Below are 26960 nucleotides of genomic sequence, written 5' to 3' on the forward strand. Positions count from 1 at the left end.
AGTAAAACCCCGTCTCTACTAAAAGTACAAAGAATCAATTGGGCATGGTGGCACTTGCCTGTAGTTCCAGCTACTCAGGAGGCTGAGGCAGGAGAATTGCTTGAACCCAGGAGGCGGAGGTTGCAGCGAACTGAGATCATGCCACTGCACTCCAGCCTGGGTGATACAGCAAGACTCTATCTCAAAAAAAGAAAAAAAAAAAAAAAGGTGTACCGGGCGCGGTGGCTCATGCCTGTAATCTCAGCACTTTGGGAGGCCGAGGCGGGCGGATCACGAGGCCAAGAGATCAAGACCATCCTGGCTAACAAGGTGGAACCCTGTCTCTACTAAAAATACAAAAAATTAGCTGGACATGGTGGCGGGCACCTGTAGTCCCAGCTTCCCAGGAGGCTGAGGCAGAAGAATGGCGTGAACGCAGGAGACGGAGCTTGCAGTGAGCTGAGATCGCACCACCGCACTCCAGCCTGGGCAACAGAGCGAGACTCCCTCTCAAAAAAAATAAAAATAAAAGACAAAAAAGAAAACCTAGAGTTTTAGTGGGGAAGGTCTTTTAAAGAAGTGTTATCGAAATTTTATTAATAGTTATTGACCTGAGAGGAGATTAGTATATTTGTTTTCCTTGTACATTTTAAAAATATAACTTTGTTATCCCTTAACATGCTAGTAGGGGAAGAAAATTTAATGAATAATAATTTGTAATTGAAAGAAAACACTTCAGTGCCAATCTTTAATTGTGTGATAAAGGCCTTTCAATATAGTCTTTCTGTGTTGCATGTCAGTACTTTGATATTTCACTCCTGTCAAAATATTGGCATAAATTACCAGTACTTAAAGAAATATGGTAGAAACTTGAATTACTTTATTACTTTACTATATTTTGAATCTAAATACTATTTAGCACAGGTGATCATTGTCACCTAAATGTGTTAATCTTTTAAATATGCAAAAATAGCTGCTGCATCATATTATATACTTAATGGAAATTGTGAATCTCATTTGTCCATTGAAAAATTCAGCTTCCAGATTGTTGCTGACATCATCAGTTTTAACAAACAAGGAGGTAATGGAGAAATAATTGTAGAGCCTTGGTGACTTATATTGCACAAGAAACAGATGTTTGCCAGATGGAAATGAACAAAACCAGTGCAAAAAAGATGTCTTATTCAAGTTTCTAAGAGTACAAACAGTGAAATGATTAGGAAAAATTGGAAGATACATATTATTAGCTTTTGACCGAAAAAGGTCAGGAAATCAGTCATATGCAAACGTAATGTCATATGTCCTACTCCCTGAGGAGGGTGTGCTTGACAGGACTCAAGACTGAAAACATTTTATTTTAGCTTAACCTCAGTTTCTCCTGTGATTTTTATGAGTATTAACATTTTAACACAAGCATTGCTTTTATGGTTGGGTTGATTTAATAGTATAATATTTATTATTCCCACAAAATTATATTTAATTTTTATCCTCAAGAGGTAAAGGATCGGCTGGGTGTAGTGGCTCACACCTGTAATCCCAGCACTTTGGAAGGCTGAGGCGGTGGATCATGAGGTCAGGAGATCAAGACCATCTTGGCTAACACAGTGAAACCCCATTTCTACTATAAAAATACAAAAAATTAGCCAAGTGTAGTGGCACACATCTATTGTCCATGCTACTCCGGAGGCTGAGGCAGGATAACCGCTTGAACCCGGGAGGCGGAGGTTGCAGTGAGCCGAGATCACACCTCTACACTCCAGCCTGGGCAACAGAACAAGACTCCGTCTCAAAAAAAAAAAAAAAAGGCCAGGCGCGGTGGCTCACACCTATAATCCTAGCACTTTGGGAGGCCAAGGCGGGTGGATCACAAGGTCAGGAGTTCGAGACCAGCCTGGCCAACATGGTGAAACCTCATCTCTACTAAAAAAAAAAAAAAAGAAACAAAAATTAGCTGGGCATGGTGGCATGCGCCTGTAATCCCAGCTACTAGGGAAAATTGCCTGAACCTGGGAAGTGGAGGTTGCAGTGAGCTGAGATTGCGCCACTGCACTTCAGCCTGGGCAACAGAGTGAGACTCCATCTCAAAAAAAAAAAAAAAAAAAAAGCTGGATGTGGTGGCTCATGCCTGTAATCCCAGCACTTTGGGAGGCTGAGGCAGGTGGATCACGAGGTCAGGAGATCGAAACCATCCTTTCTAACACGGTGAAACCCCATCTCTACTAAAAATACAAAAAATTAGCTGGCGGTTGCCTGTAGTCACAGCTACTTGGGAGGCTGAGGCAGGAGAATGGCATAAACTCGGAAGTCAGAGCTTACGGTGAGCCGAGATCATGCCACTGCGCTCCAGCCTGGGTGACACAGCGAGACTCCGTCTCAAAAAAAAAAAAAAGAAAAAGAAAAAGGTAAAGGATCTGTGGATCCCATGCCACACAAGCATCTTGTGTAGTTTTATTTCTGTCGAGTGGGACGGCCTACTTGATTTACTTAATCAAGTTTAAAATGGGAGATGTTACTTTTTACCTTTAATTCTGCCGGTTCGTGTGAATAATACATGAAACATTCAGGAGTACTTATTTTATGCTTTTTTATATATACACAAGTGGGCCAGACGCAGTGGCTCACACCTGTAATCCCAGCACTTTGGGAGGCCGAGGCAGGTGGATCACGAGGTCAGGAGATCAAGATCAGCCTGACCAAGATGGTGAAACCCTGTCTCTACTAAAAATACAAAACAAAATTAGCCGGGCGTGGTGGTGGGTGTCTGTAATCCCAGCACTTTGGGAGGCCAAGGTGGGTGGATCACAAGGTCCGAAGTTCAAGATCAGCCTGGCCAAGATGGTGAAACCTGGTTTCTACTAAAAATACAAAACAAAATTAGCCAGGCATGGTGGTGGGCACCTGTAATCCCAGCTACTCGGGAGGCTGAGGCAGAGAATTGCTTAATCCCAGGAAGCGGAGGATGCAGTGAGCCAAGGTCACGCCACTGCACTCTAGACTGGGCGACAGAGGGAAACTCAGTCTCAAAAAAAAAAAAAAATTATATATATATATGTATGTATGTATATATACACACATCACACATACACACACACACAAGTGGTAGCAATGTTTATGAAGAGTTTGGTTTATCACATTTATCTATACTTTGTTCTTAAACATTGTTAAATAGATTGAACAAGATATTATTAAAATCTTAGAATTGAAAAGAATCTTTAATATTTTATAAACCACCCCCCAGCCAGAGGCAGAAATGTATTCCTTATAGTGACGACTTGACAAATTTTCATGCAGAATCTTTTTTTTTTTTTGAAACAGAGTTTCACTCCTGTTGCCTAGGCTGGAATACAGTGGTGCCATCTCGGCTCACTGCAACCTCCGCTTCCCAGGTTCAAGCTATTCTCCCGCCTCAGCCTCCGGAGTAGCTGGGACTACAGGTGCGTGCCACCACACCCAGCTAATATTTTTGTGTTTTTAGTAGAGACCGGGTTTCACCATTTTGGCCAGGATGGTCTCAATCTCTTGACGTTGTGATCCGTCCACCTCAGTCTCCCAAAGTGCTGGGATTACAGGCGTGAGCAACCGTGCATGGCCTACACTAACTTTTAAAATAATCATACATATTTATTGTGTGTCCCTCTTCTCTTCCCCAGGCAAAACATTCACCATTCCTTCAAATGATCTTACTATTTTGTAATTTTTTTAAAATTGATAGGGAGTGTTGCTCTGTCACCCAGGTTTGAGTGCAGTGGCATGATCTCGGCTCACTGTAACCTCTGCCTCCCAGGTTCAAGTGATTCTCCTGTCCCAGCCTCCTGAGTAGCTGGGACTACAGGTGTGTGCCACCACACTTCAGGTAATTTTTGTATTTTTAGTAGAGATGAGGTTTCACCATGTTGGCCAGGCTGGTCTTGAACTCCTGACCTCAGGTAATCACCCACCTCAGCCTCCCAAAGTGCTGGGAAAACAGGCGTGAGCCACTGTGCCCGGCCTATTCAAGTTTTGATTCCTCCCAGTACCATTTAAAAATATATATGTAGTATGTATTGGTTTAGTGTCTTCAAATCCTTCAGGATTATTTCACATAAATTAATTAATTAATTTAGAGACAGGGTCTTTCTTTGTCATATAGACTGTAGTACAGTGGCACAAACACAGCTCACTGCAGTCTTAACTTCCTGGGCTCAAGTGCTCCTCCTTTGTAGCTGGGACTATAGCCACATGCCACCACGCCCAGCTAATTAAAAAAATTTTTTTTGTTGTAGGGATGGTCTCACTATGGTGCCCAGACTGGTCTCAAAGCAATCCTCCCACCTTTGCCTCCCTCCCAAAGTGCTGGGATTATAGTGGTAGCCCCTGGACCCTGGCCTCTTTCACATGCATTTCAAGGAAGCTAGTGCTTCTATACATTCTACTTGAGTAGTTTGAGTTTTTAAACCTAAATGTAGGTAAACTTTTTCATTATTAAAATTTAAGTTTAATTCTTGTTTCAGCTTTTTAAAAATGTTTTTCTATTTCAATGGATAGAAATCCAGATTTTCCTGATCATTTTAAAATCTAGATCTTGATTGTTTTTTCATAAGACATATTTTTAAATCACTATATCATTTGTTTTGAGACAGAATTTTTGCTTTTTTGCCCAGGCTGGAGTGCAGTGGCACCATCTCAGCTCACTGCAGCCTTCGCCTTGCAGGTTCAAGCGATTCCCCTGCCTCAGCTTCCTGAGTAGCTGGGATTACAGGTGCCCGCCACCACACCTGGAGAATTTTTTGTATTTTTAGTAGAGACGAGGTTTCACCATGTTGGCCAGGCTAGTCTCAAACTCTTGACCTGAGGTAATCCACCTGTCTCAGCCTCCAAAATGTTGGGATTACAGGCATGAGCTACCGTGCCCAGCCAGCCATTCTGTCATTTGTTAATTTGAAAATAGAGATAGCTTTCAAGCGATAATGAGTGTATAAGACCAGAAATGAATGAATAAGGTTAATAACAGTGCTGTTTTCTTTTTTTTGAGATGGAGTTTTGCTCTTACGGTCCAGGCTGGAGTGCAATGGCACAGTATCAGCTGACCGCAACCTCTGCCTCCTGAGTTAAAGCAATTCTCCTGCCTCAGCCTCCCAAGTAGCTGGGATTACAGGCATGTGTCGCCATGCCTGGCTAATTTTGTATTTTTAGTAGAGACAGGGTTTCTCCGTGTTGGTCAGGCTGGTCTTGAACTCCTGACCTCGGCCTCCCAAAGGTGCTGGGCTTACACACTCAGCAACAGTACTGTTAATCAGTACACATTTTTTGTTTGTTTGCTTTTTTTTTTTTTTTGCCTTTTTTTTTTTTTTTTTCTGTCACCCAGGCCAGAGTGCAGTGGCATAATCTCAGCTCACTGAAGCCTTTGCCTCCTGGTTTCAAGCAATTCTCCTGCCTTGGCCTCCCAAGTAGCTGCGATTACAGGCATGTGCCACCACACCCGGCTACTTTTTTTATTATTATTATTCTCTCGTAATTGTTGTATTTTTAGTAGAGACAGGGTTTTACCATGTTGGTCAGGCTGGTCTCAAACTCCCAACCTCAAGTGATCTGCCTTCCTCAGCTTCCCAAAGTGCTGGGATTACAGCTGTGAGCCACTGTGCCTGGCCTATTAATCAGTACTCTTTAACCCACTGCAGATATGTAATTATCATCCAGCCTGTATTTCATTGACTTACCTATTGTAGGTTGTCTTGATAAAAGTTTTAAGTCAAGTTCCTTAAATCTTAGTTTCAAATCTTATTAATCTAATAACTTTTGTTTTTATTAAAATGCAGGCTGGGTGCAGTGGCTAATGCCTGTAATCCCAGCACTTTGGGAGGCCGAGGTGGGCAGATAACCTGAGGTAGTTGGAGACCAGCGTGACCAACATGGTGAAACTCCGTCTCTACTAAAAATACAAAAGTTAGCCAGGCGTGGTGGTGCGCACCTGTAATCCTAGCTACTTGGGAGGCTGAGGCATGAGAATAGTTTGAACCCAAGAGGCGGAGGTTGCAGTGAGCCAAGATCACATGATTGCACGCCAGCATGGGAGACAGAACAAGACTCTGTCTCAAAATATTTAAAAAGCATATAAAATAAAATGAAATGCAAATTACTGTCAATGAATATATTTTGCTCTTGGTCAATTTGTATTTTAAAAAGTTTCATTATACTAATTATCCATTTTTGGCTCAAGATACCCCACCCAAAATATTCTAGTAAGAAACCAGAATATGCCATCCCCAAAATATCTTTTTTTGCCATATTTTGAGCTAGCTATTCTGAGAATCTGCAGACACAGGAGTAATTCTGAAAAGCTGCCCTTTTGTAAAAGAAATTTACCCATCTATAAAGAAAATCTGCTGTAGTAAAAAGTTACCTGTATCAGGAAAAGGGCTGCTCCAGACAGCTGTTATTCCCTGAGAGACTTCAGTCTGCATAACAAGACTATCTTTATTCATCATATATTTTCTCCGCTCACTCTATTTCGTATAACTTGCATAGACACCAACCCTTAAAAGCCCCAAGCTTCTATTCCTTCTGTAGCTTCAGATGTTGTATAAGCTTCAGTCATCTGACTTCAGTGAGTCTCATATTTTGTGGGACTACTGTTATTACATATGTAATTAAAATTGGTTTCGTGGCCGGGCGCCGTGGCTCAAGCCTGTAATCCCAGCACTTTGGGAGTTTGAGGAGGGTGGATCACCTGAGGTCAGGAGGAGACCAGCCTGGCCAATATGGCGAAACCCTGTCCCTACTAAAAATACAAAGATGAGCCGGGATGTAGTGATGGTGGGCGCCTGTAATCCCCACACCTGCCTCAGCCTCCTGAGTAGCTGGGATCACAGGCACCTGAGACCATGCCCAGCTAATTTTTGTATTTTTAGTAGAGACAGGGTTTCACCATGTTGGCCAGGCTGGTCTTAAACTCCCGACCTCAAGTCATCCACCGGCCTCGGCCTCCCAAAGTGCTGGGATTACAGGCATGAGCCACAGTGCCCAGCCTCAACTGCCTATCTCTAATGTCTTGGCAATGTCATGATTTTTACAAAGACTGCCAGTTAATGGCTCTGAGCTTATCTCTACCACATTTTAGTATTCTAACATATAATTTAATCTATGATTTTAGTTATTTAAAGCATGAAGATGTTCAAGTGTTGTTTATAATACAAAATTGAAAGCAGTTTAAGCATTCAGCCTTAAGAGAATGAATAATAAAACTATGCTTTAATAAACTCGTGCTTATTTATTAAGTAGTTACTTAAAATGATGGCAATGTAAGAACATGAGATTATTAAATAAAATGAGCAACTTAAAATTTGCGTGTATCCTCAATGTTGAAAACTAATACGGTTGTGAGGGAAAGAGGGACTGAAAGTGCATTTAAATAGTTAACTGGCTGGGTTCACTAAGGATAAGAATATGGGATCTTCATGCATTTGTTTTACAAATTTTCTCAAATATAATTATGTTACTTGTTAAACTCTATTTTTGGAAACAAAAAGGATCCTGTACATACCATTTAATCTCTAGTTTATTTTTTTAATCTCTAGTTTATATTTTCCATAGTAAAATCACTTTTTCTTGAAAGAAAAGTAATTAAATAAGCTTTCCTTTTCTTCCAAATATTAGTGTTTTATTATCTTGCCCAATGTTCTTTTTCTGAACGTAGCTTTAAAAACCCTTTATGTTGAATTGATTTTTCCTTCTAATCCTGCTTATTTCTCCTTTGTGAAAGGTGACATATATCAGTAAAGCAAATTAAAAATGTATAGAGTTATGTCATACTTCTTTTCCTTTGTACTTTATGACTTTGCCATTTCTTCTAGACAGGCTTCATTTTTCTCCATTAGCGTTCAGAGTTTAAAGTTTAATTCAGCAGATGACAAAACACTTTGCGCTCTGCCACCCCTGCGAACCAGCATGAAAATAAATACAATGCTTTCACACCATCTTACGATGTAAAAACCATTCAGCTGTGAATTAGGAAATCCAAGTTCTGGTCCTAGCACTTCTATAAACAAGATTTTTGACAAGCAAAGTCACTTAAACTCTGAGTGTCCATTTTTTTATCTGTAAAAATGAGAGTATTTCTAACATTAAAGTAATAGGACTAAATTTTGTATTTCCTTTTTAAAAATACCTATATTTTTAGAGACAGAGTCTTGCTATGTTGCCCAGGCTGGTCTCCTACTCCCTGAACTCAAGCCATCCTCTCAGCTCACCTAAGTAGCTGGGATTCCAGGGGCATGCCACTATGTCTGCTTGTATGATTGCTGCTTGATTTGTATGATTACTGTATTAATTTCTGTTTTCTTATAAAAGGCTGAATACTCCGCCGGGGTAAGAATTTTGTGGTCTTTTCCTCACTATTGCATACCCTGGGCCAAAGTATGGTGCCTTGCACATAGAAGCCATTTTATACCTATTGATAGAATGAATGTGCTACAATGTTTGCTGGAGAAAGGAGAGTTAAAAAAGTCTTAAGGTCCATATCTACTAGAAATCCTTGTAAAACTCATAGACTATTGAAGGTTTGAAACTGTGATACACAAGTTTGGCATTACGTAGAAGATCTGCATGGAGTTATTAATGTTAAAAACTTTATTTATTTTTTTTTTTTGAGACAGAGGCTCGCTCTGTCACCCAGACTGGAGTGCAGTGGCACAATCTCAGCTCCCTGCAACCTCTGGCTCCTGGGCTGAAGCGATCCTCCCACCTCAGCCTCCTGAGTAGCTGGGACCACAGGTGTGTGCCACCACACCTGGCTATGTATTCTTTGTAGAGACAAGGTTTCACCATGTTGCCCAGGCTGATCTTGAACTCGTGTGCTCAAGTGATCCACCTGCCTCCGCCTCCCAGAGTGCTGGGATTATAGGCGTGAACCACTGCGTATGACCTAATGTTAAAAAGTTGATCCTTTGGACATTACAGTGATGTAGGAGTCACATTTTTATGTATTTTCATAGATTTTACAATATGCCATATTGAAAAATAATGAATTATAGTCAGCTTTCTTGTAAGGCCAGTCAAGTTGAATTCCTGTTACTACTGTTGTTCATCTTTTTTTCCTACCCATATGTCTTAAAAAATATTTATACTGCTAGATAATTGAACTTGCAAGAGTTTTTGCTTTTTAGTTTGTGAGCCTGTTTAATTTTTTAAAATCCAGTGGTTTAGGCTTCCACATGTGTAAAGATGAGAGATGTATTCTTTTCATGGCCCAAGATAAACGGAACCAAAATCCTTGTTTATTTTAACTCTTAAAATTGTACATATAAGATTCTCACATTATTGGAAGGAATAGATTTTCTTTGGATAGGCAGTGTTGCCTTCCTTTAGCCTCTGTTTACTTTCTGACCTCTGTTGATTTATTCAACTTGTAACCTAGAAACCAACTAAAAAGGAAGGAAGTTAGAGATGTGTATTTCTGGGCAGTAACTGGAGTAGTTTCCTCTTCCCCTAGCCTGGTTTAGCAGCCAAAAAAGGCCTTTTACTCCCCTCCCCACCTCCCAACAAAAAGAAAGAAAAGTTAATGTTAACTTTTCACCTTTTTACCTCAGTCCAGTGAAGAAGGTATAAGCCTTAAGAACAACCAGTTTAAAGGACTAAAATCTGTGAAAGGTGGGATCTACTATTCCTAAGGAGTTGTAATAACAGGAGTGCATTAAGGAGACTTGATGTAAAACCTAGCAATTTATGCTTGATACCAAGTAGGTTCTCTATGTCGTTACTTCATTATTTTTGTTTGTGTTAAAAATTTACCAATATACCAGACCAATTAATACCAGACCAGTCACATTAATATATTTATATTAGCCAGATGTGGTGGCACATACTTGTAGTCCCAGCTGCTCAGGAGACTGAGGCAGGAGGATGCCTTGAGCCCTGGAGTTTGAGGCTGCAGTGAGCTGATAGCTTCACTGCACTCTGGCCTGGACAACAGAGTGACACACAATCTCTAAATATATATATATGTCAAGCCCGTTTTAAATATTTAAAAGGCATTGATTGTTACCAACTAGTTGTAACTCTGCATCCTTTGCATCAAGAATTGATTCTAGAGTATTTATAGTAGTGGAGAAGCTAGTCTTATTTTAACACAACCATGATGTAGTGTGAAATATTTTTTTAAAATGAATGGCTTCTCAGTATTGTTAATTACATTAATTTTACTAAAAATTAGTACATTTGTGTTACTAAGATTGTATGACTTAGGCAGTTGTATGGTTTAGCTAAGCCTACTTCTGTGTGCTTTATGATTCTGTAAGGGATTGAAGCACTTGAGAAGCAAAAACAGCTGTTTTTAAGTCTATATCGTATACAATGTAGACAAACTTGAGTTTATGCAAGATTATGAGATAAATCCTGTGAAAGTTTCTAATGTACAATAAATTGGGGAAATGTATTAAAGTACTTAAAATTTGATAGTTTATAATATTAAGCTGTATTAAACATTTGCTTTTTTTTTGGTTTGGTAACATTGTGAGTTCTTTTATTTACATAGATTCTTTTTATTTTTGTCTCAGTGATTGATTATGAATGAATTATTAGTATGGTTATATGTGATTTAATATCCACTTGACAACATTATTCAAAACACTTCGTTCTAAAGTTACCTTGGCTGGGAGCGGTGGCTCACGCCTGTAATCCTAGCACTTGGGGAGGCCGAGGTGGGCAGATTACCTGAGGTCAGGAGTTTGAGACCAGCATGGTCAACATGGTGAAACCCTGTCTGTACTAAAAATACAAAATTAGCTGGGCCTAGTGGCGTGCACCTGTAATCCCAGCTACTTGGGAGGCTGAGGCAGGAGAATTGCTTGAACCCGGGAGGCAGAGGTTGCAGTGAGCTGAGATGGTACCATTGCACTACAGCCTGCGCAAAAAAGAGCGAAGCTCCATCACAGAAAAATAAAGTTACCTTTTTGTATGTTCTGTACCTTTGGGTATGTTCTGTAAAATAAAGCCATATTTTACTCACAGTCTTGCTAATCATTGCCCATCTCTTCTCATTCTTTTTATAAGCGCAGGTTCATCATATACTAAATTAAAAATACCTTTTCAGTAGCTTTTCTTTTCTTTTTTTTTGACACAGAGTCTCGCTCTGTCACCCAGGCCGGAGTGCAGTAGATGATCTTGACTCATTGCAGCCTCCGTCTTCCAGATTCAAATAATTCTCCTGCCTCAGCCTCCAGAGTATCTGAGACTACAGGCATGCCACCATGCCCTGGCTAATTTTTGTATTTTTAGTAGAAACAGGGTTTGCCATGATGGCCAGGCTGGTCTCAAACTCTTGACCTCAAGTGATCCACCCGCCACTGATCCTGGATTTTCAGTAGCTAACCTGCTAATTTCTGTGAAATGAAAGTGATACTTCTGGAATAGATATAAAGGGGTTATGTATGTGTTATTTTTAAAAAGTCAGTATGAAGACAAAATTAGCCAAGTGTGGTGCATGCATGTAATCCCAGCTACATGGCAGTCTGAGGCAGGAGAATCGCTTGAACCCGGGAGGCAGGGGTTGCAGTGAGCTGAGATCGCACCATTGCACTCCAGCCTGGGCAACAAGAGCAAAACTCTATCTCAAAAAAAAATTTTTTTTAATTAGTATGAATTTTTAGATTTACTGAAATTGAGGTTTCTCCATGGGGATAAATTTATAATGAAAGATTATTTACATCCAGGCATGGTAGCTCATGCCTGTAATCCCAGAACTTTGGGAGGCTGAGACGGGTGGATCACTTGAGGCCAGGAATCTGAAACCAGCCTGGCCAACATGGTGACACCCCTGTCTCTACTGAAAATTCAGAAATTAGCCGGGCATGGTGGTGTGCACCTGCAGTCCCAGCTACTCTGGAAGCTGAGGCAGGAGAACTGCTTGAATCCCCACGGAGGCAGAGGTTGCAGTGAGCCGAGATCACGCCACTGCACTCCAGCCTGGGCAACAGTGAGACTCTGTCTCAAAACAAAACAAAACAAAAAGACTATTTACATACATCTTAAAATAGATTAAATATTTTCTTGCACCTACACCTTTAAAGTTTCAGTGCATGTTACTGTATATAATTCCTCTGTTTCATCATTAATTTCTACAATAAAACTGAAACCATTTCAATTAAATTGTAATATAGAAGTGTGGTTGACTAAGTATATGGCCAGCTTTCCTGCTCTAAGTCAGAAACTTGCAAATTTTCACTGGATGCTCTAAAGGTTAAAATTTAATTATACTGACAAATTAATAGACATAACCTGATGTTTTACATAGAGCCACAAATTTATATTCCATTCCATCTCTGCTTCTTGATTTGTTGAGTAGCCAGAGTCAGTCTCATATCATCACATAAGTCTCCTCTATGAAACAAGAAATTACTATAAGGCCTGGCAGGATGACTCATGCCTGAAATCCTAGCACTTTAGAAAACTGAGGTGGGTGGATCGCTTAAGTTCAGGAGTTCCAGACCATCCTGGGCAACATGGTGAAACCCTGTCTCTACAAAAAATACGAAGAGTTAGCTAGGCATGGTCATGCCCACATGTAGTCCCATCTACATGGAAGGCTGAGGTGGGAGGATCGCTTGAGCCCAGAAGCCAGAGATTGCAGTGAGGCAAGATCGTGCCACTGTACCGTAGCCTGGGGAACAGAGCAAAATCCTGTCTCAAAAGAAATAAAGAGACTGGACACAGTGGCTCACACCTGTAATCCCAGTACTTTGGGAGGCCAAGGCGGGTGGATCGCCTGAGGTCAGGAGTTTTTGAGACCAGCCTGGCCAACATGGTGAAACCCTGTCTCTACTAAAAATACAAAAATTAACAGCATGGTAGCACACCCCTGTAAAGCCAGCTACTTGGGAGACTGAAGGAGGAGAATCGCTTGAACCCAGGAGGCGGAGATTGCAGTGAGTTGAGATCACACCACTGCGCTTCAGCCTGGGTAACAGAGCAAGACTACATCCTCCAAAAAATAGAGAACTTACTATTAGAGCATCCTTGTCAAGTAGAAATAAAATGTGAGCTACTGATATGATTTTAAATTAAGTCTTTACATCAAAATTTTAACATAGGTAGATTAATTTTACAGTATTTTATTTAACCCAATATATCAAAATATTAATGTATCAAAATAAAACTATTCATGAGATACATCTTAATTCTTTTTTATGTTCAATGTGTATTTTATACATACAGCACACATCTCAATTCAGATTAACTACATTTCAGGTGCTCAGTTGTCACATATGGTTAGTAACTACCATACTGGACAACATCGGACAGCGGAACTCTAGAATTTAGATAGATGTTAAGAGACTATATTATATAACACATCTGAGAAATACATTTTATGCTTTCAAATTGTAAGTATCGTAGAACTATCTAGGTTAAATTGTTTTTTGTAATGAGTGAAAATGGTTGAATACTTTCAAATCTACAAAATACTACCAGGTTTTTTTTTAGTAAAATGCCTATGAGATTGTTGAGATTTTTGCCTAAAAATATTTTAAATTGATTTATTTTGAAGTTTTTAATATTTTTAAGGCAAAATGGTTATACTAATAAATAAATCGTGCCCAAAAACGTACAAAGTGTATTTGATTTTTTATTTTTGCCAACTTGAGAGATAGTCACATGTTATTTCTTTTCTGCACTTTCTCACCTTGGTAAATGTGGAAAGCAAAAACTTAGAATTTGCATTTGCCTTATGAAGGAGACAGTAAACTTGAGCTTTCAGTCTCGCCACTAGTCTGTCTTTGTCTGTTGTTAAAATTATGAGCCAGTCTCTATGGCCGCAGCCAAATGAGTAATCACCAGTAATGTGACTCGTGCTGGAAGTGACTCCATCAGCACCTGTGACGGCGGATTAGTTACAGTTTACAGAGCACCGCCTCTTCCCTTCTCTCAGTGTGTCCTAAGCCAAGTACTCGTTCTCATTTGGGTGTCTGCACTGTTGGAAGCTACTGCACTGTGTTTCCACGCAGACAGAGTACAGTGGGAAAGGCTTTCTCCAGCTGATGGATGGCTGTTCTCTTTATTTGGAGTATCTTACTGGTTATGTAAGCGACCTCGAGAGAAATTATCCTGACCCAGATCGGAGGATGCAGTAGTGCTTCAGCTGCAGGATTTCTTAGTCGTTAACACCACAGTGCTGATGACAAAGAGCGAGTTGTAATCCTCATCACTGCCGGGGCTCAGCCAGAGCAGACAGAAAATCGTCATTTGCTCGTCGGAGACTTGTTAGGTTACAGCTCCTGCTTCGTTCTGTGGTCTTGGCTTTTCTTCCTATACAATGACGCCGCTGCAAGTGAGCTCAGAAATGCTTGGTTTGAGAGCCATTTGCCTGTGATTTTGAAGACTAAAGAAGTATTTACACTAGATAAATACTCTTCCAGAACAAAATGGAAATTTCAGCAAATACTTATTGACCTTTAAAGCCTTGCTGTGGATTTCTGAGATTTAAAAATACTTTAAAATTCTCAAGAACAAAGTACGGTTTGTATTTTTCTGCTTCCTTTTTCTTTTGTCTTAATTTACATTTGGTTTTTCTTCTCAGCCTGAGAAATTAAGGTCACTGCCTTTTGTAAAAGATCTGGCCTCAATGTTTTTAGTTTTAAGAATTTTTAACTTTCATTTGTTTAAAAAGGTTTATTGTGTTTGTAGTAATTTAATAACTGTAAATGTTAATTTAAAAACTAGAGTTTAATTGTTTAAAGTATGGCAGAAGTGCTTCAAATTAGGGTTTTCAGACTAGTGTTTCAAGAGAAGTGGGGGTATTTGTTTTGTGAGGGTTTTTTTTTTTTTTTTTTGGTTATTCCCTTCCCCACCCCCAACTTGTTTTCTAACAGTATCGTGTTTTTCAATAGACCTGCTTGGGTGGGAATTTGGACTTTGTTCTTTCAAGTCACTCCAGTCTTTTTTTTTTTTTTTTTGGGTAGACTAAATCTTAACTTCTAAAATGTTGCTTAGGTTGTTTTCTGCTTTAGTATTTACCTTTGGTGAGATTTATATTAGTATTTTTGCAGTTAATAAGGTTTTTTTTTTTTAAACTTGGAATTGTTAACTGTTAACCAGAGATTGTTAGAAACTAAGACTGCAGACATAAGCTCCTTGAATTTCCTGTTAAATGTGAAATGGTGAGCTTTAACATCGTTTGTTTGAGCAGCTGAGTTGTGTTTAAGAGCTGTAGCTGATTTATTTTAAAAATGTTTTTCTGGGAGGGCTCATCTGTTCGCCTCTTCCTCATGTGAATGGAATGTGGTGCAGCATGGAGCCCCAAACAGGATACAGTTGTTCTAAGCATTCTTCCTATAGTTTGGTAGGCCCTACTAGAAACGCAGGCCCTCAACTATATTTATTTTGGCCATAGACTATTTTTAAAGTGTGTTTAACACTGATAAATGACCTTAAAAAACATTCTCACTCCATTAATAAAATTGAAAAAGCATTTTGTTTCAACTGAACATTTAGTGTTAGTAATTTTCATTTTGGGTTTCAAAGGCTTTTTAGAGCATTTGAGTAATAGTCTTTTGTGATTAGGGCCATATTCTACTGTGACTTTCATCAGATGTTAGCTCATTGCTTCCCTGTAGGCTGTGGAAGTTACTCATAGAATCATATATCTTTAGAGTGTTGAATTAGTTATGCATGAGTTCTAGTTTCTTTACATTCCAGTGCACCTAGACCCATGAACTATTTACTACAAATTCATCATGCCAGCTGTAGGACCCATTTGTTTTTATTTAAATATGTTTATTATTATTTTTAAACTTGTTCCTTTGAAACATACTAGACTAATACACAAATTAACAATAGTTACATGGTGGATTTGCCAGTTAAAAACACCGGGGTGTATTTTAATATCACTTCATATGTTGTTTGCCTTTCATTTTTCCTTAAAGTAGAGCAGTCACACATATTCACTGTTGTTCATTTAATAAATATTGAAACATTTCTTTAACAAATACTATAAAAGTATTTATCAGCACTTTTTATTTGCTATTTAAGAAGCATGATATACTTTGGACTTCCATTTGTAAATGATTATAAGTACTCATGTCCTTGTAAGAGTATTCAAATTTGATCATTGTCAGCTAGTTTTCTTACATTTCTGGTAGCCAAATTTTACTTGGCTTTCAATGATATATCTTAAAATGTGAGATTTTTTTTTAGCTTAGATATCTTTTTTTCTAATTAACTTAGAATAATTTAAATCATAGGTCGGCTTGTTGAAATTTACCCTTAGAACTCTGACCTACCTTGAAAAGGAGAGCTCTCTTCAGAAGAATGTTTTTCATATTATAAAATGATTAGGTCTCATAGGAAATGCAAGCCACCTGTATTATTTGCGTAAGAAAGAGGCACTCCAGAAGGAGAACTTTACTTCTTTTTCAAATCCTACTTAATTGAATTGTATCTTTAGCCACTTAGATAATACCTTTTGTGGACCTTTTTTGTTAACCTTCATGGGTTGACCTGACATGGTACTGTTTGAAAAGAAATAGATCATTTGATAATGTTCAAGGATTAAAAGTCCTTTTGAGAAGATGCCAGTGTTCTCTAGTTTACTTAAAAACTAAATTGACAGCGATATAATATGAAGAAACATTTTTTACAGTAGGGATCAGCCAAATATCCCTGTTTATGTTACATATTTCGTGTCAATTGGTCACATAGTGGTGGACACTTTTAAAGCCTAAATACAATGAATGCTCTTGAATTTCTTACAAACTTTTTGTCACTTGTTAAGTAAAATAATAAATAAGATTTTATGAAATTGGAAAGTGTTAAATGATAACAGTAGAAGGAAATAGCTAAATAATGTGAGGATTTTCTATTTTGAAAATGTGATTTCTCACCCAAATAAAAATAATTTTGATAAATAATACAGTGCTTAAAAGGTTAGCCCAGGATATGGGAGAGAGGGTGTTACTGTGAATAGATTTTCTAATCTTAAATATTGAAAATAAGTGAAAATGTAAGATAATTTTTTCCTGTTTTTTTAATTAAGAAAATATTATTTGTAACTTCATGATGTAGATAGTGTAGAAATAAGACTTGCTTAAATTTAATATTACATTTTTAACTTTGAAACATTGTTACAGATTGCAGTGAGTCAACCTGAAATTCCTCTTAGGAATTTCTTAAATATAGAAATTAACTCCTTAAAAGCCACTCCAAACCAAACATCTTGAAGTTTTTCCCTGGAGTGTGTTTATTGTTACTAACAAGATGTTATATATTTTTAAAGACAATAAGAGAAAGGGCAAACACAATGGTTTTGAAACGCCTGGGAATTTGTACTGTGTATGCCAAAAGCTTTGTTTTATGTGGAAATATTAACACAAATTACCCTGTAGCTAGAAAGATTTCTGCATGTGATGTAGGTAACTTAGAAACGGAGTTGGTTATTAATTCCATTTTCCAAACTATTTTCCAATTATTTAAAAAAAAAATTTATAGTAAAGCCACTGTGTTTTTTAAATGGTGGAATTTTGTTTTCATTTTCAAGTTTTTAGAACAGCACCATGAATATAAGACACTTGTATTTTATTTAATCTTCATCTACTTTGAAAGTTAGTGTGATAGTCATAAAGAAATTTATACATTGTATCCCTGTTTCCTTCCTCTTCCTCCCCTGGCTCTGTCCCTGTCACCCCCACCCAAGATATGAATTAAATTCCATATATTAAAGGTATCTTCTTAAAGGAATCAAATGACCTTGGATTGACTTTTTTTAAAAATAAGTAGTGGAGATTTGGACTTGACTGCAAAGTAGGGTTTTGTGTAGCACTTCTTAGCAACTCTTTCTCTACTCCCTTCCTCCATGCTGCTCTCACCAAAGCTGTAGGACTTTTATTTGTGCTTGGTGCAGGGGCGGGGGTGGGAGTGCAAGGGGTGGAGTTAAAAGACCAGATACTTCCTGATCATTTAAAATCCTGCTTAATGTAAATGAGCTAGACAAAAAGTGTACATTGAAATAATAACTATTCTCTTTAATAAGAAACAATACAGTTAAACAACAAAAAAAGACAGGGGTAAATATGTTCTCCAACCTAGTTTACTGTTTCAAAAGCAATTTCTCCTTGTAAGCAGACATTTTTACACACATGCATATTTTATTACATCCCTTTTTAAAAGGTGAACAGTTGGGACTTAGTATACTCAAATATGTCCATATCACATGTAGATCTAGTTTGTTCCTTTTAAATAAACACAAATACCTTATGGTGTAGATAAAAGCATTAGTTTATAATATGAAAATTAATATTAATTAATTTTAATATTAATTAAATTATCCTACACTACATCCTACTATTATCCTCTATCACTACAGAGTCATCCTAAGACTCTGTAGTGATGGCGTTGAGACATTGTATTGATGTGTGTTCCTTCATATTTTCAGGATACTACCCAGAAAATTATCATTAGAAATTCTTTTTTCTTGGCAGACTTTCAAACCTCTGGTTGAAAGAAGTATACCCAGTTCAGTCACTGCAGTAGAATTCCTTGTAGATAAGCAACTGGATTTTGTAACTGAAGATAGTGCCTTTCAGCCGTACCAGGTAAGAAATTTTAGATTACTTTTTAAAATTTAATGGTTAAACTTTATTGATATGCAGATATTCTTTAAACAATATTATTTAAATATCATTTCATCTAACTTCTAGTTGTGCAGAAAAACCCAGTGAATGCAGTCGATTTTGCTTATAGGATAAACGATTTATTTATTCAGTTAACAATATATACTGAGCATCTAATATGAGCCAGGCAGTGTTCTGTTGCAAGGAATACAGAAGTAAGCAAAATAAAAGTATGTGACACTCTAAATAGTAGTCATTATTAGAAAATAATTGGTTAAATATTAGTATAAATTGTCTTCAACTCTAAAGGTTAAGAATTGGGTAAATTAATGTAATTAAATGAGATTAGTGTTTATGTATACCTATCAGTTTAGCATAATAGTTCATTTTTTTTAAAGGGGAAATTTTTTTAGATTGTCAGTAATTGAATGATTTTATTTATAAATTTTAGTTCATTACTGCAATTTAAATACAAATACATTTAATTAGGGAAACATTTTCCAGTTGACTATTAGATTTTAATTATGTGAAGAAACTCATCAAAAGTATTAAGCTAAATATTTTTTAAGATTGTTGAAATTGCCAGTTAATTTTTTCAGGTATAAGTAAAACTCACAGAAGTTGTGTGTGTGTGTGTGTGTGTGTGTGTATATATTTTTTTTTTTTTTCCGAGATGGAGTCTCACAACCCAGGCTGGAGTGCAGTGGCACATTCTTAGTTCACTGCAACCTTTACCTCCTGGGTTCAAGCAATTCTCCTGCCTCAGCCTCCAGAGCAGCTGGGATGACAGGCGCACACCACCGTGCCCAGATAATTTTTGTATTTTTAATAGAGACAAGGTTTCACAATGTTGGCCAGACTGGTCTCGAACTCCTGACCTCAAGTGATCTGCCTGCCTCGGCCTCCCAAAGTACTGAGATTACAGGCGTGAGCCACCACACCTGGCCTTCATTTGTTTATTTAGATTTTAGGTTGAATTAAATGTATATATTATAAGTTTCTTTTTACTCAGATGTTTTAAAATACTACAGTAATTGCATAGAAAGGATGAGTGAACCGGTTTAAATTTTTTCTAATGAAGTAAAAAGTTAATACTATTTTATTTCAGACTTGTTACTGTTTTTCAAAAATAAAATGTAGAGCTATTATTTCCATGGAGCGAACAAGAGCTTGTGTTAATGAGGGGTGATTTGTTGTGCATGGAGTTGTAATACTTAGGGAATTAGAATAGTTCTATTAGGTCCACCAAAATGAGATGATAGTTCATTTAGTGTAAACATTATTTCATGTCTTGAAGTCTGTATAGATGTGCTCGTCTTTCCATTTGATTTTTCTTATTTCTTTAAAGGACCTAGTTTTTTTTTGTATTGTTAGCTTTTGTTCTTTGTTTATAATATTTGCTTCATAGCAAATCACAGTTTAATAGTGGAGGTGTTGGAGCTTTTCCCTGGGGTTTTATTTTGTTAATTGTGAATACTATTTCGTTTACTACAGACCTTATCATTTCATTTCCCTCAGTCAGAGGGAGTTAGAGTAGGTGAATCTAGGTGAAATCAAAGGAATCTTCCAAGTCTTAATGTTTTAATTCTGTGGTTGTATTATTAGCACTTTTGGAACCAAGTCTCAGCTTGGATTTGGTTTAGAGAAGTGAAATTGTTATGTAGAAATTACTTTTAAAAATAAACTCTTGCCAGGTGGCCTAAAACTCGACATGTTTTTGAAAATTATAATGATTGAAAGAATATGCTAGGGGGAGGGTGGGGGGTACCCTAACTTTTTTTAAAACCGTTTCAGAGGCATAAGAGCTAAAGTCTTACGTGGTTTGGTGAATTGTATGATTGTCTCTGTTAGTAATCTATTTAATCTGCTCTGCTAGTATATATACTAAGTCACCCTCTGGCCTAGAAGGATGTGGTATCTTCCAGAAGTGAAGTGATTGACTTGACATTTTAACCATTGTGTTTCTGAAAAACGTGAATTCTGAGTTCGAAGAAATTGGAAGGAATTACCATGAGAGCATTTGATTTCAGATCTAGTATACCTTAGTTTTAGAATTTCTTACTAAGTGTTGGTTTATAGCAGAGCTTTTCTATGCACATTTTTTATAGTTAGGGTTTTTTAATAAGATCAGGTTATAAATATAAAAATATTTTCTCCCATGTGTAAATGATAGACATTTCTCTTATTTTGAATGAAAATTTACTACAGATACCTAAGATAGTTAAATTTATTTATTTAAATAAATCTTGTGAAATACAGAAATGTTCTAGAAAGAAGAAAAAAATTAGAGTTTGTGTAATTAGAGTGGCGGTATTACCAGATTGATTATTTTATAACCAGTTGTCCAAGCAGTACATTAAATTCCTTAGCTTCTTAAAATGGCAGCTGTTACTGGCATAGATTTTGTAAATAGTGCCTTGACCTATCTCAACCTTAGGGTAACCCTCTGTTAGTCAAAGGGAGTTTGGGTACACTTGAATAAGCTTTTTAATTGAGCTTATTTCTTTCTCACTTTTTAAAATTTCAGGAGGCAATTTCTTTTGAATATGGATGCTAATTATCCTTTATAAACTTTTTAAGTAGGTGGGGGAAAATTCTCTTTGGAAATGGCCTTTGTGTATATTGTTTTTTAGTCTAGAGTACATGTAAGTTTTTAAACTTTCCACAAATGATGCTTTGTTGTGAATCTAATTAAATGTTTTCAGTGGGAATTCCCAATCTACCACCTTTCTCCTTGATTTCTCAGCATTTTATTCTGTAGTAGTATGTTTTTCTTTAGTTTCCTTTACAAGTTGCACAGCCTTATTCTTCGTTAAATCAAAATGATAAACTGAGGTAGTGGTTAGGAAACAGATGAGTCAGGATTAATACCAGTCCTTTCACTTTTAAGTCATTGGTTTGAATCCTACTCTTTTCTCTGAATGATTTGAATGTATTGAATATCAGATAGCAAGTATTAAGTTAGTTAACCTGGTCAGCCCTTTTTTTTTTTTTTTTTTTTTTTTTTTTGGAGACAGGGTTTCACTCTGTCACTCAGGCTAGAGTGTTGTGGTGCAATCTCAGCTCACCATAACATCCGCCTCCTGGTTTCAAGAGATTCTTCCTGCCTCAACCTCCTGAATAACTGGGATTACAGGTGTGCACCACCACCCCCGGCTAATTTTTGTATTTTCAGTAGAGATGGGGTTTTGCCATGTTGACCAGGCTGGTCTTGAACTCCTGACCTCAGGTGATCCACCCCACCTCGGCCTCCAAAAATACTGGGAATATGGTTGTGAGCCACTGCGCCTGGCACTGGTCAGCTTTTTAGGTGACATTTAGTTGGCTATTTCAGGATGCAGTCATTACAGTTTTTAGTATTTTGGAAAGAAACATGACTAAAAGGAGAAATTGAACCAACATTTTCAGACAGTGTGATGGATATATATTAATTAGGCCACTGAAGCAACATACCCTGATATTGTTAAGTGTCTTTCTCCTTCCCTGTGCACACAGATAAGATTCTACTTCCTCCTTTTAGGTTTCCTGATCATGCCTGGCTACACTTAACTTTCTTTGAAGTAGAGGGGGAAGGGGAAAGGGAGAGGAAGTAGTGGGGAAATCTGCAGATTCTACTGTGTCTTTTAGCTGGCTGGGGAGAAGGAACAGAAAATAAATTATTGCTTCTTAAAGATACTTTTAATAGTTTTTTGTGAGTCCGGACATGGTGGCTCACGCCTATAATCCCAGCACTTTGAGAAGCCGAGGCGGGCAGATCACGAGGTCGGGAGTTCGAGACCACCCTGGCCAACATGGTGAAACCCCGTCTCTACTAAAAATACAAAAAAAAAAGATTAACCGGGCGTGGTGGCAGGTGCCTGTAATCCCAGCTACTTGGAAGGCTGAGGCAGGAGAACCACTTGAATCTGGGAGGCAGAGGTTGCAGTGAGCTGATATTGCGCCACGGCACTCTAGCCTGGGCAACAGCAAGACTCCATCTCAAAAAAAAAAAAAAAGTTTTTGTTGTTGTTACTATAATTGCTGTGGTATTTTTCCTTTACTTTGGAGCATGATTATAGAAGTTCAAAAAAACTTTCCATTAAATTTTCATAACAGTTTTGGTCACATTCACATAAAAATTATGATAATGAAATGGAATATTTAACTTTTAGCATGATTTTGAAATCATTTTATCATGGATTTTGGCTACTGGCCATGCACACACCTACAGTTTTCAGGTTGGGGTTGCTTCATAGAGGATGTGGAAGAGACTATTTCTTACCTGAAATTTGTACATATTCATTCCAACTAACCTGGCTTGGTCTAGCTTGTTAGTCCAGTATTTTTAGGCATCACAATCCTCTTTGCTTTTAAATGTAATAAAGAAATAAAACAAAGGTCACTAGTTAAAACCATTAGAGATTTGATGCAGAATGTGCTTGTTCAAAATTACACCCCATGTTTATCTTACAGTATATTAAAATTCATTGTAGTAATGAGATGTTTTCCCTAAAATAAGGTAAAATCATAAATCCTAGACCTGAAGGAATGATTCCATTAGAAGCTCTGTATCCCATCTACTCGGGAGGCTGAGGCAAGAGAATCACTTGAACCCAGGAGGCGGAGGTTGCAGTGAGCTGAGATCACACCATTGCACTACAGCCTGGGCAGTAAGAGCAAAACTCTGTCTCAAAAAAAAAAAAAAAGAGTTCTGTATCATAATGAGCTGATAAAGTTTAGAGATAAGACTATTAATACTACAGTTCTCTCATTGTAGAGTATAGACATTGAACTACAGTACTTTACTAAATACTAGATACAGTACTGTTGTGCTGTGAAGTGCTGGTTGAAGGGAATGGGTAAAACAAACCTGAGTATTTTCTTAGTACCTAGACTAAAGATTGCTTAAAGACTTAACGAGAGAAGAGTCATACATTGTCTAGTGAATGAATGTGTCTGGACTGTGCCAGATTGTTTATCTATTTCTGTAGTCTTTCAATGATAGTTTTTCCAGTTTGAGTCCATTTTAACCGATAATTCTTTCATCATTGATCATATAAATTTATTTGGCTGTGGTTTCTGAATATCCCTAAGGTAATTGTTGCTCAGCACATCTGTTTTACTAAAAATAGGTCAAACAGTTGCCTAGGATAAGTTAGCAGTAGTTTAGGAAGTAGAGTGTACCAGAGACATGTATTTTTTTTTTCTCCTAAATTTGTGTTATTGTCCTATGGCATTTGGAATTGCTTCACAACCAGGGTGAAATAATGCAAGTAAGGTGAAATTTTAGCCATTAGTCAGCCAAGGTGAACAGTTTAATCCGTTGTTTGGTTATTACTAGGCAAATGTTATACTTCTTTGAATTAAATATTTGACATAAGTGGTCCACTGACAAAGTTTGAAATCTTGTTGACAGAGATTTGTTTATAAGCAGATTTATTCTCAGGGTAATATGATATTGCTAATAGTTTACAGAAAAAAGTAAACAGAACTTCCTGTTACAGTTGCTTTGTATGGTGGAGAAGGGACTTGCTTTTTCAAGCTTTACCTTCACTTCAGCTTATAGTGCAGACACATCACTTTAGATTGTTTTAAAACTGTAACATTTCTATAGTGTGAATGAAAATTTGACCTTGGTACAGCATTTATTAGTATACTTACATAATTATTTTTGTCCTACAGTTCCTTTCAGATTTGTTATTTTCCTGGTATCATGTCACTGCTCTAGCATTACTTTTTACCAGTTTCATGGCCTCCTGCTAGTTGCTTAATGCTTTTTAAAAGTAGATAAAAGTATTGTGAGTAATGATCTTTATTTTATTTTCAAGGAGTTTTTCATCTATGATAAGAAATGACATAAAAAGTGATTTCCTTGAAGTAGACTGAATTTAAGGAGCCTGAAGTAAAAACTTCAGAAATACAAAGATAGAAGTCAATAGAGACTGAAGTGGTTAAAGAAGTCTCATGAAAGAGAAAACTTAATGGGCTTCACTTGAATGGAGATGGAAGTGAAAGGATGAGGACTGAATGGAGATGGAAGTGAAAGGATGAGGTGGTGGAGTGGTTGGTGGTGGCGGTGGTAATGGTAATCCAGACATTTGCCAGGAGGAACAGCATAATGAATGATGAGGAGGCATTTTAGCTAGGAGAATGTCAGCCTAGCTAAAGAAGAGAGTTTATGAATAGAATTAATGCTGGATACACATGGTGTGGGGTCAGATAAAAGAGGAAAAAGATCACTAAGCATAGTTCTCAGGAGAGTAACAAAATTATCTGTGTAACAATGGCATGTTGGTTATTGTAAATATCAGAAGCAGCTAATTGATTGGGTCTTTACTAGAGCCTTTCGTTTTAGAGATTCATTATAGCATAATGGTTAAGAGCATGAATTTTGACATCAGTTCAAGCAAACTTAGTTTCAAATCTTAGCTTTACCATTTGCTAGCTATTTGACATTGGGAAAGTCTCAACTGCTGTGAATAAATGGTTTTCTCAACTATAAATACTGTCTACCTCAGGGTTGTTAGGAAGATTAAATGAAATGATACATTAAGGAGTTTATAATGCAGAAACTGCTCAATAAGAAACATATTGTAAATTCCCTTTTCATAAATGGTATCTTAAACCTTTTTGGTGGATATTTGAAACTCCTTTTTCTTCCTACCATTCACACGCTCATTGACTATTTCTTTGCCACCATCTGCTGCTTACTTTTAACAATCTTTCTTAGTAGTCTTCCCTGGAACTCTTAGCATTTTTTTCTCCAGCTGGTGCTAAACAAACTTTTTCAACTCTCAATATAACCCATAGACAGTGTATAATAGAACATGTTTTTGTAGTAGTGTTTTTTTCTTCTCCCCCTTTTTATGAAGAATAAGTAGGTAAGATTTCATTGTGACTTCTTAAACTATTATTTTAAGAAAATGACATTAGAAAAGATGAATGCAAAACTATATTGTGGTGTTATCCTTTACAGCACACCCTTACCTTTTTTCCACAGGGAAAGTCATGTACTCTACTTGTGGCTGATAGTTATTTTTCTCTCAGAAAGTAGAAGTGATATTCAATAAGGTACAAAATTCTTTTTTTTTTTTTTTTGTTTGGCTCTGGGAAGACACTTTGTAGCTATAATACTAAGGTCTGGAAGTCCTCTAAGCATTAGATAAAAGAGTTAGACTAAATGACCTTTGTAGCAGTGAGTACACTACGTCTGTGAACTTGTTGAAGGTGAAAAACCAGCCTTTTCTGGTCAACTGGTCAACATTAAACGAATCAAGCCCTAATTATTTTAGTCTTTAGGATAAGAGTCATTCAACTAAAGCTATGTTTATCTTAAAAGAACTTTTCAGTTAGGGTGCCAGATGCAAATCAAATGTTCTGCAGAATTGGAAAACCAGGATCATTTGGATTAATAGTACTTACTCAGCACTTGCTACTCTCTTCTTTTTTTTTTTTTTGAGATGAAGTCTCACTCTGTCACCCAGGCTGGAGTGATCTCGGCTCACTGCAACCTCCATCTCCTTGGTTCAAGTGATTCTCCCACATCAGCCTCCTCAGTAGCTGAAACTACAGGTGCGAGCCACCACGCCCGGCTAATTTTTTGTATTTTTAGTAGAGACAGGGTTTCACCAATGTTGGCCAGGATGGTCTCAAACTCCTAACCTCAAGTAATCTTCCCACCTCGGCCTCCCGATGTGTTGGGATTATAGGTGTGAGCCACTGCGCCTGGCTACTCTTTTTCTATATCTGTTTCTGGATTATATTTTGACAGGCGTCGAACACGTTCCTAGTTACTCCATGAGTTTTCATAGGCATCTCCCTTTTCCATTTCACTTTGCCTTCATTTTAACATTTGATTAAAATTTAGAGGTGCCTTGTTGACATAAAATGAGAACAATTGTAGCATATATACTGTGCTGAAAGTATTAAAAATACATAACTGTTAACTGACTACTGGTAGATCATTGACTTGGTAGGATAAGCATCCATGGGCAGGCATAGCCTGGGGGTGGTCTAGGAGATGAGGCCAGAACAGGAAACAGCTATTTTGTAATATTTGGCTTTATTCCATTTCAAGTCAAAAGTGACAGCTTGCAGTAGTAGAACTAAGCTGAAGCCTCCATAGTAGGATGGACAACAAGAAAAGAGGAACCAGCAGCTAAAGCAGAGTGAATATACTTCCTTGTTTTTTAAAAATTATTTTTAATATAAAGTTGCTTTATCATGTTTTAATATTCAGTAATTTTGCTCTGTATTCTATTTAAATATTCCATTACCTACCTATATTATTTTATATAGCTGTGATTTCAAAAATAGTAATGAAACATGCTTATTAAGGTCCCATAAATTACCCCAGTACATATCTGTTGCTATTTTAAAAAGGAGCTCTTCATTTGTAAAAATTGGTTGCAAAACTTGATGTGTTGAAAA

General features: G+C 37.3%; 1 protein-coding gene across 7 annotated transcripts in view; it reads left to right on the forward strand.

Moving 5' to 3' along the window:
- The window catches only part of JMJD1C (jumonji domain containing 1C), a 364249-nt gene that overhangs the window by 246616 nt on the left and 90673 nt on the right, over nt 1–26960 (forward strand). For 3 of the 7 annotated variants that reach the window (XM_007963314.3, XM_073019110.1, XM_038010370.2), the window contains one exon: nt 18420–18533. The gene's annotated coding sequence lies outside the window, so the exon portion shown is untranslated. Of the gene's footprint in view, nt 1–13839; nt 14459–18419; nt 18534–26960 lie in introns of those variants that run through there. The other 4 variants (XM_038010366.2, XM_038010369.2, XM_038010371.2 and 1 more) reach the window with 2 other exon arrangements.

This window comes from Chlorocebus sabaeus, chromosome 9 (assembly GCF_047675955.1).
Source record: "Chlorocebus sabaeus isolate Y175 chromosome 9, mChlSab1.0.hap1, whole genome shotgun sequence".
Lineage (NCBI taxonomy): Eukaryota > Metazoa > Chordata > Mammalia > Primates > Cercopithecidae > Chlorocebus > Chlorocebus sabaeus.